Here is a 21,351-nt window from a genome sequence, read left to right on the forward strand (position 1 = left end):
AATCCTAACTGTATGTAGGTATCATTTCTATTGCATAAAGGCTTTTAGAAATATTTTTAATTGGTGTTTTACCTTCGCTGATTTGTCCACATGTAAAACATAGCAGAGGATGGTTTCGATCCATCGACCTCTGGGTTATGGGCCCAGCACGCTTCCGCTGCGCCACTCTGCTATCAGGTAGGAGGAGTAAGCTGAAAATAGTCCAGATCTTTCATGGCCTGCATACTCACCAGACATGTCACCATTTCGCATGTATGGGATGCTCTGGATCAACGTGTCCGACAACGTGTTACAGTTCCGCCAATATCCAGTAACTTCACACAGTCATTAAAGAGGAGTGGGACAACATTCCACAGGCCACTGCCTGATCAACTCTATGCAAAGGAGATGTGTCGCGCTGCATGAGGCAAACGGTGGTCACCCCAGATACTGACTGGTTTTCAGATCCATGCTCCTACCTTTTTTTTAAAGGTATCTGTGACCAGATGCATTTCTGTATTCTTAGTCATGGAAAATCCATAGATTAGGGCCTAATGAATTTATTTAAATTGACTGATTTCCTAATATGAACTGTAACTCAGTAAAATCTTTGAAATTGTTGCATGTTGCGTTTATATTATTATTCAGTGTAGTTTATACAATGGAGCATTCAAAGACTGACATTAATAGATCAAAATGTGATTAGAGCATTCAGATAATGTCACGAACGTCATCAGGGAAATGACCGGACCAAGGTGCAGCGTTGTGAGCGTACAATTCTTTTTATTTTGAATGTCAAAAACAAAAACAAGAACCAGAACCAACACCACACCGCTTACTAGGGCTATACAGGCCACTATAACAAAGTCAACTACCCACAACTAAGGTGGCAAAACAGGCTGCCTAAGTATGATTCCCAATCAGAGACAACTATAGACAGCTGTCCCTGATTGAGAACCATACCCGGCAAAAACATACAAACAGAAAACATAGAATGCCCACCACACATCACACCCTGACCTAACCACATAGAGAAATAAAACGGCTCTCTAAGGTCAGGGCGTGACAGATAAGGGCTTTTGTGAGTGAATTAAGAAGAAGGGGAGAATACTGTTGAGTAATAAATACATGAACAATTATGCTGTATAAGCTTCAGAAATAGTCATACAGTTAAATAAACACCACAGAGGGACAAACAAATTGAACACAAATAATTACAATGAAGTATAATTAACTGAAAATGGGGAGCTACTGATCGCTGGCTCCATCAGATTGCCCACACCTTTAGATCTTCAGTCTAACGCTCTCCCAACTGAGCTATTTCAGCCACACTGTTAAAATATTATTTCTCATTATGTTCTAAGGTGTCTTGTTAGCTGTCTAAATATCATATTATCATATTAAATGGAGTATCTTTGATATACATACAGAATAATATGAAATGCTCTGAGTATAGGTTGGGTCACGGAGAAAGGATGGAGGAGTTGAGGAGAGTTTAGGGTTTTGTCCAACCCATAATCTCCCAACTAAATGTTCCCTTTGAACCTGTGTTTCCAACCAACAGCCCTCACAATATGCACACTTGCCGAAACCCGGGATCGAACCAGGGACCTTTAGATCTTCAGTCTAACGCTCTCCCAACTGAGCTATTTCGGCCACACTGTTAAAATATTTTTTCTCATTTTGTTCGAAGGTGTCTTGTTAGCTGTCTCATTTATTTAGTTGACTTTAGGATATTTTCTATTAATCTTTCTCGAACAGCGCATGACAAATGCTCCCACATGGATGGAATAATCACGTTATTTTCCAAACTGCTAGAAGACAATGCTTCCACCTGCTGGTTCCATGACAAACTCACACATACTTTTAGTTATTATTAGGCAAACTTTTTAGTGATTACATGTACGAAAAGGAGCCTCAGTTGATCTGGAGTCATCTTGCTAACAGACACAGGCTCTCAATGTGTAATGGAAGTTCAACAACTGCTCAGATAAAATGACCTGTTATTTCATCCATTGTCTATGAGAGGGTGGTAGTGTTTACCCTTCAGGTTGATGTAATATTAATGTGGTCTCATTCAACCATTCTATTAGTTATAGCTATGTATTATATAAGTTATCGTATTGCTTACAAACACCATTTTAACACATTATTTGAAAACAAAGTTTCTTTTGATCAAATCCTAACTGTATGTAGGTATCATTTCTATTGCATAAAGGCTTTTAGAAATATTTTTAATTGGTGTTTTACCTTCGCTGATTTGTCCACATGTAAAACATAGCAGAGGATGGTTTCGATCCATCGACCTCTGGGTTATGGGCCCAGCACGCTTCCGCTGCGCCACTCTGCTATCAGGTAGGAGGAGTAAGCTGAAAATAGTCCAGATCTTTCATGGCCTGCATACTCACCAGACATGTCACCATTTCGCATGTATGGGATGCTCTGGATCAACGTGTCCGACAACGTGTTACAGTTCCCGCCAATATCCAGTAACTTCACACAGTCATTAAAGAGGAGTGGGACAACATTCCACAGGCCACTGCCTGATCAACTCTATGCAAAGGAGATGTGTCGCGCTGCATGAGGCAAACGGTGGTCACCCCAGATACTGACTGGTTTTCAGATCCATGCTCCTACCTTTTTTTTAAAGGTATCTGTGACCAGATGCATTTCTGTATTCTTAGTCATGGAAAATCCATAGATTAGGGCCTAATGAATTTATTTAAATTGACTGATTTCCTAATATGAACTGTAACTCAGTAAAATCTTTGAAATTGTTGCATGTTGCGTTTATATTATTATTCAGTGTAGTTTATACAATGGAGCATTCAAAGACTGACATTAATAGATCAAAATGTGATTAGAGCATTCAGATAATGTCACGAACGTCATCAGGGAAATGACCGGACCAAGGTGCAGCGTTGTGAGCGTACAATTCTTTTTATTTTGAATGTCAAAAACAAAAACAAGAACCAGAACCAACACCACACCGCTTACTAGGGCTATACAGGCCACTATAACAAAGTCAACTACCCACAACTAAGGTGGCAAAACAGGCTGCCTAAGTATGATTCCCAATCAGAGACAACTATAGACAGCTGTCCCTGATTGAGAACCATACCCGGCAAAAACATACAAACAGAAAACATAGAATGCCCACCACACATCACACCCTGACCTAACCACATAGAGAAATAAAACGGCTCTCTAAGGTCAGGGCGTGACAGATAAGGGCTTTTGTGAGTGAATTAAGAAGAAGGGGAGAATACTGTTGAGTAATAAATACATGAACAATTATGCTGTATAAGCTTCAGAAATAGTCATACAGTTAAATAAACACCACAGAGGGACAAACAAATTGAACACAAATAATTACAATGAAGTATAATTAACTGAAAATGGGGAGCTACTGATCGCTGGCTCCATCAGATTGCCCACACCTTTAGATCTTCAGTCTAACGCTCTCCCAACTGAGCTATTTCAGCCACACTGTTAAAATATTATTTCTCATTATGTTCTAAGGTGTCTTGTTAGCTGTCTAAATATCATATTATCATATTAAATGGAGTATCTTTGATATACATACAGAATAATATGAAATGCTCTGAGTATAGGTTGGGTCACGGAGAAAGGATGGAGGAGTTGAGGAGAGTTTAGGGTTTTGTCCAACCCATAATCTCCCAACTAAATGTTCCCTTTGAACCTGTGTTTCCAACCAACAGCCCTCACAAAATGCACACTTGCCGAAACCCGGGATCGAACCAGGGACCTTTAGATCTTCAGTCTAACGCTCTCCCAACTGAGCTATTTCGGCCACACTGTTAAAATATTTTTTCTCATTTTGTTCGAAGGTGTCTTGTTAGCTGTCTCATTTATTTAGTTGACTTTAGGATATTTTCTATTAATCTTTCTCGAACAGCGCATGACAAATGCTCCCACATGGATGGAATAATCACGTTATTTTCCAAACTGCTAGAAGACAATGCTTCCACCTGCTGGTTCCATGACAAACTCACACATACTTTTAGTTATTATTAGGCAAACTTTTTAGTGATTACATGTACGAAAAGGAGCCTCAGTTGATCTGGAGTCATCTTGCTAACAGACACAGGCTCTCAATGTGTAATGGAAGTTCAACAACTGCTCAGATAAAATGACCTGTTATTTCATCCATTGTCTATGAGAGGGTGGTAGTGTTTACCCTTCAGGTTGATGTAATATTAATGTGGTCTCATTCAACCATTCTATTAGTTATAGCTATGTATTATATAAGTTATCGTATTGCTTACAAACACCATTTTAACACATTATTTGAAAACAAAGTTTCTTTTGATCAAATCCTAACTGTATGTAGGTATCATTTCTATTGCATAAAGGCTTTTAGAAATATTTTTAATTGGTGTTTTACCTTCGCTGATTTGTCCACATGTAAAACATAGCAGAGGATGGTTTCGATCCATCGACCTCTGGGTTATGGGCCCAGCACGCTTCCGCTGCGCCACTCTGCTATCAGGTAGGAGGAGTAAGCTGAAAATAGTCCAGATCTTTCATGGCCTGCATACTCACCAGACATGTCACCATTTCGCATGTATGGGATGCTCTGGATCAACGTGTCCGACAACGTGTTACAGTTCCCGCCAATATCCAGTAACTTCACACAGTCATTAAAGAGGAGTGGGACAACATTCCACAGGCCACTGCCTGATCAACTCTATGCAAAGGAGATGTGTCGCGCTGCATGAGGCAAACGGTGGTCACCCCAGATACTGACTGGTTTTCAGATCCATGCTCCTACCTTTTTTTTTAAAGGTATCTGTGACCAGATGCATTTCTGTATTCTTAGTCATGGAAAATCCATAGATTAGGGCCTAATGAATTTATTTAAATTGACTGATTTCCTAATATGAACTGTAACTCAGTAAAATCTTTGAAATTGTTGCATGTTGCGTTTATATTATTATTCAGTGTAGTTTATACAATGGAGCATTCAAAGACTGACATTAATAGATCAAAATGTGATTAGAGCATTCAGATAATGTCACGAACGTCATCAGGGAAATGACCGGACCAAGGTGCAGATTGTCATCAGGGAAAGCGGACAAGGTGCATTCAATTTTTTATTTTGAATGTCAAAAACAAAAACAAGAACCAGAACCAACACCACACCGCTTACTAGGGCTATACAGGCCACTATAACAAAGTCAACTACCCACAACTAAGGTGGCAAAACAGGCTGCCTAAGTATGATTCCCAATCAGAGACAACTATAGACAGCTGTCCCTGATTGAGAACCATACCCGGCAAAAACATACAAACAGAAAACATAGAATGCCCACCACACATCACACCCTGACCTAACCACATAGAGAAATAAAACGGCTCTCTAAGGTCAGGGCGTGACAGATAAGGGCTTTTGTGAGTGAATTAAGAAGAAGGGGAGAATACTGTTGAGTAATAAATACATGAACAATTATGCTGTATAAGCTTCAGAAATAGTCATACAGTTAAATAAACACCACAGAGGGACAAACAAATTGAACACAAATAATTACAATGAAGTATAATTAACTGAAAATGGGGAGCTACTGATCGCTGGCTCCATCAGATTGCCCACACCTTTAGATCTTCAGTCTAACGCTCTCCCAACTGAGCTATTTCAGCCACACTGTTAAAATATTATTTCTCATTATGTTCTAAGGTGTCTTGTTAGCTGTCTAAATATCATATTATCATATTAAATGGAGTATCTTTGATATACATACAGAATAATATGAAATGCTCTGAGTATAGGTTGGGTCACGGAGAAAGGATGGAGGAGTTGAGGAGAGTTTAGGGTTTTGTCCAACCCATAATCTCCCAACTAAATGTTCCCTTTGAACCTGTGTTTCCAACCAACAGCCCTCACAATATGCACACTTGCCGAAACCCGGGATCGAACCAGGGACCTTTAGATCTTCAGTCTAACGCTCTCCCAACTGAGCTATTTCGGCCACACTGTTAAAATATTTTTTCTCATTTTGTTCGAAGGTGTCTTGTTAGCTGTCTCATTTATTTAGTTGACTTTAGGATATTTTCTATTAATCTTTCTCGAACAGCGCATGACAAATGCTCCCACATGGATGGAATAATCACGTTATTTTCCAAACTGCTAGAAGACAATGCTTCCACCTGCTGGTTCCATGACAAACTCACACATACTTTTAGTTATTATTAGGCAAACTTTTTAGTGATTACATGTACGAAAAGGAGCCTCAGTTGATCTGGAGTCATCTTGCTAACAGACACAGGCTCTCAATGTGTAATGGAAGTTCAACAACTGCTCAGATAAAATGACCTGTTATTTCATCCATTGTCTATGAGAGGGTGGTAGTGTTTACCCTTCAGGTTGATGTAATATTAATGTGGTCTCATTCAACCATTCTATTAGTTATAGCTATGTATTATATAAGTTATCGTATTGCTTACAAACACCATTTTAACACATTATTTGAAAACAAAGTTTCTTTTGATCAAATACTAACTGTATGTAGGTATCATTTCTATTGCATAAAGGCTTTTAGAAATATTTTTAATTGGTGGTTTCGATCCATCGACCTCTGGGTTATGGGCCCAGCACGCTTCCGCTGCGCCACTCTGATATCAGGTAGGAGGAGTAAGCTGAAAATAGTCCAGATCTTTCATGGCCTGCATACTCACCAGACATGTCACCATTTCGCATGTATGGGATGCTCTGGATCAACGTGTCCGACAACGTGTTACAGTTCCCGCCAATATCCAGTAACTTCACACAGTCATTAAAGAGGAGTGGGACAACATTCCACAGGCCACTGCCTGATCAACTCTATGCAAAGGAGATGTGTCGCGCTGCATGAGGCAAACGGTGGTCACCCCAGATACTGACTGGTTTTCAGATCCATGCTCCTACCTTTTTTTTAAAGGTATCTGTGACCAGATGCATTTCTGTATTCTTAGTCATGGAAAATCCATAGATTAGGGCCTAATGAATTTATTTAAATTGACTGATTTCCTAATATGAACTGTAACTCAGTAAAATCTTTGAAATTGTTGCATGTTGCGTTTATATTATTATTCAGTGTAGTTTATACAATGGAGCATTCAAAGACTGACATTAATAGATCAAAATGTGATTAGAGCATTCAGATAATGTCACGAACGTCATCAGGGAAATGACCGGACCAAGGTGCAGCGTTGTGAGCGTACAATTCTTTTTATTTTGAATGTCAAAAACAAAAACAAGAACCAGAACCAACACCACACCGCTTACTAGGGCTATACAGGCCACTATAACAAAGTCAACTACCCACAACTAAGGTGGCAAAACAGGCTGCCTAAGTATGATTCCCAATCAGAGACAACTATAGACAGCTGTCCCTGATTGAGAACCATACCCGGCAAAAACATACAAACAGAAAACATAGAATGCCCACCACACATCACACCCTGACCTAACCACATAGAGAAATAAAACGGCTCTCTAAGGTCAGGGCGTGACAGATAAGGGCTTTTGTGAGTGAATTAAGAAGAAGGGGAGAATACTGTTGAGTAATAAATACATGAACAATTATGCTGTATAAGCTTCAGAAATAGTCATACAGTTAAATAAACACCACAGAGGGACAAACAAATTGAACACAAATAATTACAATGAAGTATAATTAACTGAAAATGGGGAGCTACTGATCGCTGGCTCCATCAGATTGCCCACACCTTTAGATCTTCAGTCTAACGCTCTCCCAACTGAGCTATTTCAGCCACACTGTTAAAATATTATTTCTCATTATGTTCTAAGGTGTCTTGTTAGCTGTCTAAATATCATATTATCATATTAAATGGAGTATCTTTGATATACATACAGAATAATATGAAATGCTCTGAGTATAGGTTGGGTCACGGAGAAAGGATGGAGGAGTTGAGGAGAGTTTAGGGTTTTGTCCAACCCATAATCTCCCAACTAAATGTTCCCTTTGAACCTTTGTTTCCAACCAACAGCCCTCACAAAATGCACACTTGCCGAAACCCGGGATCGAACCAGGATACCTTTAGATCTTCAGTCTAACGCTCTCCCAACTGAGCTATTTCGGCCACACTGTTAAAATATTTTTTCTCATTTTGTTCGAAGGTGTCTTGTTAGCTGTCTCATTTATTTAGTTGACTTTAGGATATTTTCTATTAATCTTTCTCGAACAGCGCATGACAAATGCTCCCACATGGATGGAATAATCACGTTATTTTCCAAACTGCTAGAAGACAATGCTTCCACCTGCTGGTTCCATGACAAACTCACACATACTTTTAGTTATTATTAGGCAAACTTTTTAGTGATTACATGTACGAAAAGGAGCCTCAGTTGATCTGGAGTCATCTTGCTAACAGACACAGGCTCTCAATGTGTAATGGAAGTTCAACAACTGCTCAGATAAAATGACCTGTTATTTCATCCATTGTCTATGAGAGGGTGGTAGTGTTTACCCTTCAGGTTGATGTAATATTAATGTGGTCTCATTCAACCATTCTATTAGTTATAGCTATGTATTATATAAGTTATCGTATTGCTTACAAACACCATTTTAACACATTATTTGAAAACAAAGTTTCTTTTGATCAAATCCTAACTGTATGTAGGTATCATTTCTATTGCATAAAGGCTTTTAGAAATATTTTTAATTGGTGTTTTACCTTCGCTGATTTGTCCACATGTAAAACATAGCAGAGGATGGTTTCGATCCATCGACCTCTGGGTTATGGGCCCAGCACGCTTCCGCTGCGCCACTCTGCTATCAGGTAGGAGGAGTAAGCTGAAAATAGTCCAGATCTTTCATGGCCTGCATACTCACCAGACATGTCACCATTTCGCATGTATGGGATGCTCTGGATCAACGTGTCCGACAACGTGTTACAGTTCCCGCCAATATCCAGTAACTTCACACAGTCATTAAAGAGGAGTGGGACAACATTCCACAGGCCACTGCCTGATCAACTCTATGCAAAGGAGATGTGTCGCGCTGCATGAGGCAAACGGTGGTCACCCCAGATACTGACTGGTTTTCAGATCCATGCTCCTACCTTTTTTTTAAAGGTATCTGTGACCAGATGCATTTCTGTATTCTTAGTCATGGAAAATCCATAGATTAGGGCCTAATGAATTTATTTAAATTGACTGATTTCCTAATATGAACTGTAACTCAGTAAAATCTTTGAAATTGTTGCATGTTGCGTTTATATTATTATTCAGTGTAGTTTATACAATGGAGCATTCAAAGACTGACATTAATAGATCAAAATGTGATTAGAGCATTCAGATAATGTCACGAACGTCATCAGGGAAATGACCGGACCAAGGTGCAGCGTTGTGAGCGTTATTAGGCAAACTTTTTAGTGATTACATGTACGAAAAGGAGCCTCAGTTGATCTGGAGTCATCTTGCTAACAGACACAGGCTCTCAATGTGTAATGGAAGTTCAACAACTGCTCAGATAAAATGACCTGTTATTTCATCCATTGTCTATGAGAGGGTGGTAGTGTTTACCCTTCAGGTTGATGTAATATTAATGTGGTCTCATTCAACCATTCTATTAGTTATAGCTATGTATTATATAAGTTATCGTATTGCTTACAAACACCATTTTAACACATTATTTGAAAACAAAGTTTCTTTTGATCAAATCCTAACTGTATGTAGGTATCATTTCTATTGCATAAAGGCTTTTAGAAATATTTTTAATTGGTGTTTTACCTTCGCTGATTTGTCCACATGTAAAACATAGCAGAGGATGGTTTCGATCCATCGACCTCTGGGTTATGGGCCCAGCACGCTTCCGCTGCGCCACTCTGCTATCAGGTAGGAGGAGTAAGCTGAAAATAGTCCAGATCTTTCATGGCCTGCATACTCACCAGACATGTCACCATTTCGCATGTATGGGATGCTCTGGATCAACGTGTCCGACAACGTGTTACAGTTCCCGCCAATATCCAGTAACTTCACACAGTCATTAAAGAGGAGTGGGACAACATTCCACAGGCCACTGCCTGATCAACTCTATGCAAAGGAGATGTGTCGCGCTGCATGAGGCAAACGGTGGTCACCCCAGATACTGACTGGTTTTCAGATCCATGCTCCTACCTTTTTTTTAAAGGTATCTGTGACCAGATGCATTTCTGTATTCTTAGTCATGGAAAATCCATAGATTAGGGCCTAATGAATTTATTTAAATTGACTGATTTCCTAATATGAACTGTAACTCAGTAAAATCTTTGAAATTGTTGCATGTTGCGTTTATATTATTATTCAGTGTAGTTTATACAATGGAGCATTCAAAGACTGACATTAATAGATCAAAATGTGATTAGAGCATTCAGATAATGTCACGAACGTCATCAGGGAAATGACCGGACCAAGGTGCAGCGTTGTGAGCGTACAATTCTTTTTATTTTGAATGTCAAAAACAAAAACAAGAACCAGAACCAACACCACACCGCTTACTAGGGCTATACAGGCCACTATAACAAAGTCAACTACCCACAACTAAGGTGGCAAAACAGGCTGCCTAAGTATGATTCCCAATCAGAGACAACTATAGACAGCTGTCCCTGATTGAGAACCATACCCGGCAAAAACATACAAACAGAAAACATAGAATGCCCACCACACATCACACCCTGACCTAACCACATAGAGAAATAAAACGGCTCTCTAAGGTCAGGGCGTGACAGATAAGGGCTTTTGTGAGTGAATTAAGAAGAAGGGGAGAATACTGTTGAGTAATAAATACATGAACAATTATGCTGTATAAGCTTCAGAAATAGTCATACAGTTAAATAAACACCACAGAGGGACAAACAAATTGAACACAAATAATTACAATGAAGTATAATTAACTGAAAATGGGGAGCTACTGATCGCTGGCTCCATCAGATTGCCCACACCTTTAGATCTTCAGTCTAACGCTCTCCCAACTGAGCTATTTCAGCCACACTGTTAAAATATTATTTCTCATTATGTTCTAAGGTGTCTTGTTAGCTGTCTAAATATCATATTATCATATTAAATGGAGTATCTTTGATATACATACAGAATAATATGAAATGCTCTGAGTATAGGTTGGGTCACGGAGAAAGGATGGAGGAGTTGAGGAGAGTTTAGGGTTTTGTCCAACCCATAATCTCCCAACTAAATGTTCCCTTTGAACCTGTGTTTCCAACCAACAGCCCTCACAAATGCACACTTGCCGAAACCCGGGATCGAACCAGGGACCTTTAGATCTTCAGTCTAACGCTCTCCCAACTGAGCTATTTCGGCCACACTGTTAAAATATTTTTTCTCATTTTGTTCGAAGGTGTCTTGTTAGCTGTCTCATTTATTTAGTTGACTTTAGGATATTTTCTATTAATCTTTCTCGAACAGCGCATGACAAATGCTCCCACATGGATGGAATAATCACGTTATTTTCCAAACTGCTAGAAGACAATGCTTCCACCTGCTGGTTCCATGACAAACTCACACATACTTTTAGTTATTATTAGGCAAACTTTTTAGTGATTACATGTACGAAAAGGAGCCTCAGTTGATCTGGAGTCATCTTGCTAACAGACACAGGCTCTCAATGTGTAATGGAAGTTCAACAACTGCTCAGATAAAATGACCTGTTATTTCATCCATTGTCTATGAGAGGGTGGTAGTGTTTACCCTTCAGGTTGATGTAATATTAATGTGGTCTCATTCAACCATTCTATTAGTTATAGCTATGTATTATATAAGTTATCGTATTGCTTACAAACACCATTTTAACACATTATTTGAAAACAAAGTTTCTTTTGATCAAATCCTAACTGTATGTAGGTATCATTTCTATTGCATAAAGGCTTTTAGAAATATTTTTAATTGGTGTTTTACCTTCGCTGATTTGTCCACATGTAAAACATAGCAGAGGATGGTTTCGATCCATCGACCTCTGGGTTATGGGCCCAGCACGCTTCCGCTGCGCCACTCTGCTATCAGGTAGGAGGAGTAAGCTGAAAATAGTCCAGATCTTTCATGGCCTGCATACTCACCAGACATGTCACCATTTCGCATGTATGGGATGCTCTGGATCAACGTGTCCGACAACGTGTTACAGTTCCCGCCAATATCCAGTAACTTCACACAGTCATTAAAGAGGAGTGGGACAACATTCCACAGGCCACTGCCTGATCAACTCTATGCAAAGGAGATGTGTCGCGCTGCATGAGGCAAACGGTGGTCACCCCAGATACTGACTGGTTTTCAGATCCATGCTCCTACCTTTTTTTTAAAGGTATCTGTGACCAGATGCATTTCTGTATTCTTAGTCATGGAAAATCCATAGATTAGGGCCTAATGAATTTATTTAAATTGACTGATTTCCTAATATGAACTGTAACTCAGTAAAATCTTTGAAATTGTTGCATGTTGCGTTTATATTATTATTCAGTGTAGTTTATACAATGGAGCATTCAAAGACTGACATTAATAGATCAAAATGTGATTAGAGCATTCAGATAATGTCACGAACGTCATCAGGGAAATGACCGGACCAAGGTGCAGCGTTGTGAGCGTACAATTCTTTTTATTTTGAATGTCAAAAACAAAAACAAGAACCAGAACCAACACCACACCGCTTACTAGGGCTATACAGGCCACTATAACAAAGTCAACTACCCACAACTAAGGTGGCAAAACAGGCTGCCTAAGTATGATTCCCAATCAGAGACAACTATAGACAGCTGTCCCTGATTGAGAACCATACCCGGCAAAAACATACAAACAGAAAACATAGAATGCCCACCACACTTATCACCCTGACCTAACCACATAGAGAAATAAAACGGCTCTCTAAGGTCAGGGCGTGACAGATAAGGGCTTTTGTGAGTGAATTAAGAAGAAGGGGAGAATACTGTTGAGTAATAAATACATGAACAATTATGCTGTATAAGCTTCAGAAATAGTCATACAGTTAAATAAACACCACAGAGGGACAAACAAATTGAACACAAATAATTACAATGAAGTATAATTAACTGAAAATGGGGAGCTACTGATCGCTGGCTCCATCAGATTGCCCACACCTTTAGATCTTCAGTCTAACGCTCTCCCAACTGAGCTATTTCAGCCACACTGTTAAAATATTATTTCTCATTATGTTCTAAGGTGTCTTGTTAGCTGTCTAAATATCATATTATCATATTAAATGGAGTATCTTTGATATACATACAGAATAATATGAAATGCTCTGAGTATAGGTTGGGTCACGGAGAAAGGATGGAGGAGTTGAGGAGAGTTTAGGGTTTTGTCCAACCCATAATCTCCCAACTAAATGTTCCCTTTGAACCTGTGTTTCCAACCAACAGCCCTCACAATATGCACACTTGCCGAAACCCGGGATCGAACCAGGGACCTTTAGATCTTCAGTCTAACGCTCTCCCAACTGAGCTATTTCGGCCACACTGTTAAAATATTTTTCTCATTTTGTTCGAAGGTGTCTTGTTAGCTGTCTCATTTATTTAGTTGACTTTAGGATATTTTCTATTAATCTTTCTCGAACAGCGCATGACAAATGCTCCCACATGGATGGAATAATCACGTTATTTTCCAAACTGCTAGAAGACAATGCTTCCACCTGCTGGTTCCATGACAAACTCACACATACTTTTAGTTATTATTAGGCAAACTTTTTAGTGATTACATGTACGAAAAGGAGCCTCAGTTGATCTGGAGTCATCTTGCTAACAGACACAGGCTCTCAATGTGTAATGGAAGTTCAACAACTGCTCAGATAAAATGACCTGTTATTTCATCCATTGTCTATGAGAGGGTGGTAGTGTTTACCCTTCAGGTTGATGTAATATTAATGTGGTCTCATTCAACCATTCTATTAGTTATAGCTATGTATTATATAAGTTATCGTATTGCTTACAAACACCATTTTAACACATTATTTGAAAACAAAGTTTCTTTTGATCAAATCCTAACTGTATGTAGGTATCATTTCTATTGCATAAAGGCTTTTAGAAATATTTTTAATTGGTGTTTTACCTTCGCTGATTTGTCCACATGTAAAACATAGCAGAGGATGGTTTCGATCCATCGACCTCTGGGTTATGGGCCCAGCACGCTTCCGCTGCGCCACTCTGCTATCAGGTAGGAGGAGTAAGCTGAAAATAGTCCAGATCTTTCATGGCCTGCATACTCACCAGACATGTCACCATTTCGCATGTATGGGATGCTCTGGATCAACGTGTCCGACAACGTGTTACAGTTCCCGCCAATATCCAGTAACTTCACACAGTCATTAAAGAGGAGTGGGACAACATTCCACAGGCCACTGCCTGATCAACTCTATGCAAAGGAGATGTGTCGCGCTGCATGAGGCAAACGGTGGTCACCCCAGATACTGACTGGTTTTCAGATCCATGCTCCTACCTTTTTTTAAAGGTATCTGTGACCAGATGCATTTCTGTATTCTTAGTCATGGAAAATCCATAGATTAGGGCCTAATGAATTTATTTAAATTGACTGATTTCCTAATATGAACTGTAACTCAGTAAAATCTTTGAAATTGTTGCATGTTGCGTTTATATTATTATTCAGTGTAGTTTATACAATGGAGCATTCAAAGACTGACATTAATAGATCAAAATGTGATTAGAGCATTCAGATAATGTCACGAACGTCATCAGGGAAATGACCGGACCAAGGTGCAGCGTTGTGAGCGTACAATTCTTTTTATTTTGAATGTCAAAAACAAAAACAAGAACCAGAACCAACACCACACCGCTTACTAGGGCTATACAGGCCACTATAACAAAGTCAACTACCCACAACTAAGGTGGCAAAACAGGCTGCCTAAGTATGATTCCCAATCAGAGACAACTATAGACAGCTGTCCCTGATTGAGAACCATACCCGGCAAAAACATACAAACAGAAAACATAGAATGCCCACCACACATCACACCCTGACCTAACCACATAGAGAAATAAAACGGCTCTCTAAGGTCAGGGCGTGACAGATAAGGGCTTTTGTGAGTGAATTAAGAAGAAGGGGAGAATACTGTTGAGTAATAAATACATGAACAATTATGCTGTATAAGCTTCAGAAATAGTCATACAGTTAAATAAACACCACAGAGGGACAAACAAATTGAACACAAATAATTACAATGAAGTATAATTAACTGAAAATGGGGAGCTACTGATCGCTGGCTCCATCAGATTGCCCACACCTTTAGATCTTCAGTCTAACGCTCTCCCAACTGAGCTATTTCAGCCACACTGTTAAAATATTATTTCTCATTATGTCGGAAGGTGTCTTGTTAGCTGTCTCATTTATTTAGTTGACTTTAGGATATTTTCTATTAATCTTTCTCGAACAGCGCATGACAAATGCTCCCACATGGATGGAATAATCACGTTATTTTCCAAACTGCTAGAAGACAATGCTTCCACCTGCTGGTTCCATGACAAACTCACACATACTTTTAGTTATTATTAGGCAAACTTTTTAGTGATTACATGTACGAAAAGGAGCCTCAGTTGATCTGGAGTCATCTTGCTAACAGACACAGGCTCTCAATGTGTAATGGAAGTTCAACAACTGCTCAGATAAAATGACCTGTTATTTCATCCATTGTCTATGAGAGGGTGGTAGTGTTTACCCTTCAGGTTGATGTAATATTAATGTGGTCTCATTCAACCATTCTATTAGTTATAGCTATGTATTATATAAGTTTCGTATTGCTTACAAACACCATTTTAACACATTATTTGAAAACAAAGTTTCTTTTGATCAAATCCTAACTGTATGTAGGTATCATTTCTATTGCATAAAGGCTTTTAGAAATATTTTTAATTGGTGTTTTACCTTCGCTGATTTGTCCACATGTAAAACATAGCAGAGGATGGTTTCGATCCATCGACCTCTGGGTTATGGGCCCAGCACGCTTCCGCTGCGCCACTCTGCTATCAGGTAGGAGGAGTAAGCTGAAAATAGTCCAGATCTTTCATGGCCTGCATACTCACCAGACATGTCACCATTTCGCATGTATGGGATGCTCTGGATCAACGTGTCCGACAACGTGTTACAGTTCCCGCCAATATCCAGTAACTTCACACAGTCATTAAAGAGGAGTGGGACAACATTCCACAGGCCACTGCCTGATCAACTCTATGCAAAGGAGATGTGTCGCGCTGCATGAGGCAAACGGTGGTCACCCCAGATACTGACTGGTTTTCAGATCCATGCTCCTACCTTTTTTTTAAAGGTATCTGTGACCAGATGCATTTCTGTATTCTTAGTCATGGAAAATCCATAGATTAGGGCCTAATGAATTTATTTAAATTGACTGATTTCCTAATATGAACTGTAACTCAGTAAAATCTTTGAAATTGTTGCATGTTGCGTTTATATTATTATTCAGTGTAGTTTATACAATGGAGCATTCAAAGACTGACATTAATAGATCAAAATGTGATTAGAGCATTCAGATAATGTCACGAACGTCATCAGGGAAATGACCGGACCAAGGTGCAGCGTTGTGAGCGTACAATTCTTTTTATTTTGAATGTCAAAAACAAAAACAAGAACCAGAACCAACACCACACCGCTTACTAGGGCTATACAGGCCACTATAACAAAGTCAACTACCCACAACTAAGGTGGCAAAACAGGCTGCCTAAGTATGATTCCCAATCAGAGACAACTATAGACAGCTGTCCCTGATTGAGAACCATACCCGGCAAAAACATACAAACAGAAAACATAGAATGCCCACCACCACTCACACCCTGACCTAACCACATAGAGAAATAAAACGGCTCTCTAAGGTCAGGGCGTGACAGATAAGGGCTTTTGTGAGTGAATTAAGAAGAAGGGGAGAATACTGTTGAGTAATAAATACATGAACAATTATGCTGTATAAGCTTCAGAAATAGTCATACAGTTAAATAAACACCACAGAGGGACAAACAAATTGAACACAAATAATTACAATGAAGTATAATTAACTGAAAATGGGGAGCTACTGATCGCTGGCTCCATCAGATTGCCCACGCCTTTAGATCTTCAGTCTAACGCTCTCCCAACTGAGCTATTTCAGCCACACTGTTAAAATATTATTTCTCATTATGTTCTAAGGTGTCTTGTTAGCTGTCTAAATATCATATTATCATATTAAATGGAGTATCTTTGATATACATACAGAATAATATGAAATGCTCTGAGTATAGGTTGGGTCACGGAGAAAGGATGGAGGAGTTGAGGAGAGTTTAGGGTTTTGACAAAACCCATAATCTCCCAACTATAAATGTTCCCTTTGAACCTGTGTTTCCAACCAACAGCCCTCACAATATGCACACTTGCCGAAACCCGGGATCAAACCAGGGACCTTTAGATCTTCAGTCTAACGCTCTCCCAACTGAGCTATTTCGGCCACACTGTTAAAATATTTTTTCTCATTTTGTTCGAAGGTGTCTTGTTAGCTGTCTCATTTATTTAGTTGACTTTAGGATATTTTCTATTAATCTTTCTCGAACAGCGCATGACAAATGCTCCCACATGGATGGAATAATCACGTTATTTTCCAAACTGCTAGAAGACAATGCTTCCACCTGCTGGTTCCATGACAAACTCACACATACTTTTAGTTATTATTAGGCAAACTTTTTAGTGATTACATGTACGAAAAGGAGCCTCAGTTGATCTGGAGTCATCTTGCTAACAGACACAGGCTCTCAATGTGTAATGGAAGTTCAACAACTGCTCAGATAAATGACCTGTTATTTCATCCATTGTCTATGAGAGGGTGGTAGTGTTTACCCTTCAGGTTGATGTAATATTAATGTGGTCTCATTCAACCATTCTATTAGTTATAGCTATGTATTATATAAGTTATCGTATTGCTTACAAACACCATTTTAACACATTATTTGAAAACAAAGTTTCTTTTGATCAAATCCTAACTGTATGTAGGTATCATTTCTATTGCATAAAGGCTTTTAGAAATATTTTTAATTGGTGTTTTAAGCTGATTTGTCCACATGTAAAACATAGCAGAGGATGGTTTCGATCCATCGACCTCTGGGTTATGGGCCCAGCAAATTCCGCTGCGCCACTCTGCTATCAGGTAGGAGGAGTAAGCTGAAAATAGTCCAGATCTTTCATGGCCTGCATACTCACCAGACATGTCACCATTTCGCATGTATGGGATGCTCTGGATCAACGTGTCCGACAACGTGTTACAGTTCCCGCCAATATCCAGTAACTTCACACAGTCAGTGGGACAACATTCCACAGGCCACTGCCTGATTACTCTATGCAAAGGAGATGGGACACACGGTGGTCACCCCAGATACTGACTGGTTTTCAGATCCATGCTCCTACCTTTTTTTTAAAGGTATCTGTGACCAGATGCATTTCTGTATTCTTAGTAAGGCCATTTGCCTGAATTTATTTAAATTGACTGATTTCCTAATATGAACTGTAACTCAGTAAAATCTTTGAAATTGTTGATGTTGCGTTTATATTATTATTCAGTGTAGTTTATACAATGGAGCATTCAAAGACTGACATTAATAGATCAAAATGTGATTAGAGCATTCAGATAATGTCACCTTTAACGTCATCAGGGAAATGACCGGACCAAGGTGCAGCGTTTGAGCGTACAATGTCTTTTTATTTTGAATGTCAAAAACAAAAACAAGAACCAGAACCAACACCACACCGCTTACTAGGGCTATACAGGCCACTATAACAAAGTCAACTACCCACAACTAAGGTGGCAAAACAGGCTATTTTTAAGTATGATTCCCAATCAGAGACAACTATAGACAGCTGTCCCTGATTGAGAACCATACCCGGCAAAAACATACAAACAGAAAACATAGAATGCCCACCACACATCACACCCTGACCTAACCACATAGAGAAATAAAACGGCTCTCTAAGGTCAGGGCGTGACAGATAAGGGCTTTTGTGAGTGAATTAAGAAGAAGGGGAGAATACTGTTGAGTAAATTATGCTGTATAATTTCAGCCACACTTCAGAAATAGTTATTTCATCCATTGTTAAATAGTGTTTACCTTCAGAGTTGACAAATTAAATTCAACCAAATAAATAGCTATGTATTGTATAAGTTATCGTATTGCTTACAAACACCATTTTAACACATTATTTGAAAACAAAGTTTCTTTTGATCAAATCCTAACTGTATGTAGGTATCATTTCTATTGCATAAAGGCTTTTAGAAATATTTTTAATTGGTGTTTTACCTTCGCTGATTTGTCCACATGTAAAACATAGCAGAGGATGGTTTCGATCCATCGACCTCTGGGTTATGGGCCCAGCACGCTTCCGCTGCGCCACTCTGCTATCAGGTAGGAGGAGTAAGCTGAAAATAGTCCAGATCTTTCATGGCCTGCATACTCACCAGACATGTCACCATTTCGCATGTATGGGATGCTCTGGATCAACGTGTCCGACAACGTGTTACAGTTCCCGCCAATATCCAGTAACTTCACACAGTCATTAAAGAGGAGTGGGACAACATTCCACAGGCCACTGCCTGATCAACTCTATGCAAAGGAGATGTGTCGCTGCATGAGGCAAACGGTGGTCACCCCAGATACTGACTGGTTTTCAGATCCATGCTCCTACCTTTTTTTTAAAGGTATCTGTGACCAGATGCATTTCTGTATTCTTAGTCATGGAAAATCCATAGATTAGGGCCTAATGAATTTATTTAAATTGACTGATTTCCTAATATGAACTGTAACTCAGTAAAATCTTTGAAATTGTTGCATGTTGCGTTTATATTATTATTCAGTGTAGTTTATACAATGGAGCATTCAAAGACTGACATTAATAGATCAAAATGTGATTAGAGCATTCAGATAATGTCACGAACGTCATCAGGGAAATGACCGGACCAAGGTGCAGCGTTGTGAGCGTACAATTCTTTTTATTTTGAATGTCAAAAACAAAAACAAGAACCAGAACCAACACCACACCGCTTACTAGGGCTATACAGGCCACTATAACAAAGTCAACTACCCACAACTAAGGTGGCAAAACAGGCTGCCTAAGTATGATTCCCAATCAGAGACAACTATAGACAGCTGTCCCTGATTGAGAACCATACCCGGCAAAAACATACAAACAGAAAACATAGAATGCCCACCACACATCACACCCTGACCTAACCACATAGAGAAATAAAACGGCTCTCTAAGGTCAGGGCGTGACAGATAAGGGCTTTTGTGAGTGAATTAAGAAGAAGGGGAGAATACTGTTGAGTAATAAATACATGAACAATTATGCTGTATAAGCTTCAGAAATAGTCATACAGTTAAATAAACACCACAGAGGGACAAACAAATTGAACACAAATAATTACAATGAAGTATAATTAACTGAAAATGGGGAGCTACTGATCGCTGGCTCCATCAGATTGCCCACGCCTTTAGATCTTCAGTCTAACGCTCTCCCAACTGAGCTATTTCAGCCACACTGTTAAAATATTATTTCTCATTATGTTCTAAGGTGTCTTGTTAGCTGTCTAAATATCATATTATCATATTAAATGGAGTATCTTTGATATACATACAGAATAATATGAAATGCTCTGAGTATAGGTTGGGTCACGGAGAAAGGATGGAGGAGTTGAGGAGAGTTTAGGGTTTTGTCCAACCCATAATCTCCCAACTAAATGTTCCCTTTGAACCTGTGTTTCCAACCAACAGCCCTCACAATATGCACACTTGCCGAAACCCGGGATCGAACCAGGGACCTTTAGATCTTCAGTCTAACGCTCTCCCAACTGAGCTATTTCGGCCACACTGTTAAAATATTTTTTCTCATTTTGTTCGAAGGTGTCTTGTTAGCTGTCTCATTTATTTAGTTGACTTTAGGATATTTTCTATTAATCTTTCTCGAACAGCGCATGACAAATGCTCCCACATGGATGGAATAATCACGTTATTTTCCAAACTGCTAGAAGACAATGCTTCCACCTGCTGGTTCCATGACAAACTCACACATACTTTTAGTTATTATTAGGCAAACTTTTTAGTGATTACATGTACGAAAAGGAGCCTCAGTTGATCTGGAGTCATCTTGCTAACAGACACAGGCTCTCAATGTGTAATGGAAGTTCAACAACTGCTCAGATAAAATGACCTGTTATTTCATCCATTGTCTATGAGAGGGTGGTAGTGTTTACCCTTCAGGTTGATGTAATATTAATGTGGTCTCATTCAACCATTCTATTAGTTATAGCTATGTATTATATAAGTTATCGTATTGCTTACAAACACCATTTTAACACATTATTTGAAAACAAAGTT

At 39.2% G+C, this 21,351-nt stretch overlaps 8 non-coding genes across 8 annotated transcripts; all 8 read right to left on the reverse strand.

Moving 5' to 3' along the window:
* Window positions 1-1,562: 1,562 nt before the first annotated feature.
* On the reverse strand, window positions 1,563-1,635 carry trnaf-gaa (transfer RNA phenylalanine (anticodon GAA)). The gene has a single exon. It is a non-coding gene; the product is annotated as a tRNA-Phe (tRNA).
* Window positions 1,636-3,720: 2,085 nt separating this feature from the next.
* On the reverse strand, window positions 3,721-3,793 carry trnaf-gaa (transfer RNA phenylalanine (anticodon GAA)). Its single transcript has one exon. It is a non-coding gene; the product is annotated as a tRNA-Phe (tRNA).
* Window positions 3,794-5,896: 2,103 nt separating this feature from the next.
* trnaf-gaa (transfer RNA phenylalanine (anticodon GAA)) lies at window positions 5,897-5,969 on the reverse strand. The gene has a single exon. It is a non-coding gene; the product is annotated as a tRNA-Phe (tRNA).
* Window positions 5,970-8,008: 2,039 nt separating this feature from the next.
* On the reverse strand, window positions 8,009-8,082 carry trnaf-gaa (transfer RNA phenylalanine (anticodon GAA)). Its single transcript has one exon. It is a non-coding gene; the product is annotated as a tRNA-Phe (tRNA).
* A 3,141-nt stretch (window positions 8,083-11,223) lies between these two features.
* On the reverse strand, window positions 11,224-11,296 carry trnaf-gaa (transfer RNA phenylalanine (anticodon GAA)). Its single transcript has one exon. It is a non-coding gene; the product is annotated as a tRNA-Phe (tRNA).
* A 2,085-nt stretch (window positions 11,297-13,381) lies between these two features.
* Window positions 13,382-13,454, reverse strand: trnaf-gaa (transfer RNA phenylalanine (anticodon GAA)). Its single transcript has one exon. It is a non-coding gene; the product is annotated as a tRNA-Phe (tRNA).
* A 3,914-nt stretch (window positions 13,455-17,368) lies between these two features.
* trnaf-gaa (transfer RNA phenylalanine (anticodon GAA)) lies at window positions 17,369-17,441 on the reverse strand. The gene has a single exon. It is a non-coding gene; the product is annotated as a tRNA-Phe (tRNA).
* A 3,326-nt stretch (window positions 17,442-20,767) lies between these two features.
* Window positions 20,768-20,840, reverse strand: trnaf-gaa (transfer RNA phenylalanine (anticodon GAA)). Its single transcript has one exon. It is a non-coding gene; the product is annotated as a tRNA-Phe (tRNA).
* Window positions 20,841-21,351: the final 511 nt, after the last annotated feature.

Source organism: Oncorhynchus masou, chromosome 1 (assembly GCF_036934945.1).
Source record: "Oncorhynchus masou masou isolate Uvic2021 chromosome 1, UVic_Omas_1.1, whole genome shotgun sequence".
Lineage (NCBI taxonomy): Eukaryota > Metazoa > Chordata > Actinopteri > Salmoniformes > Salmonidae > Oncorhynchus > Oncorhynchus masou.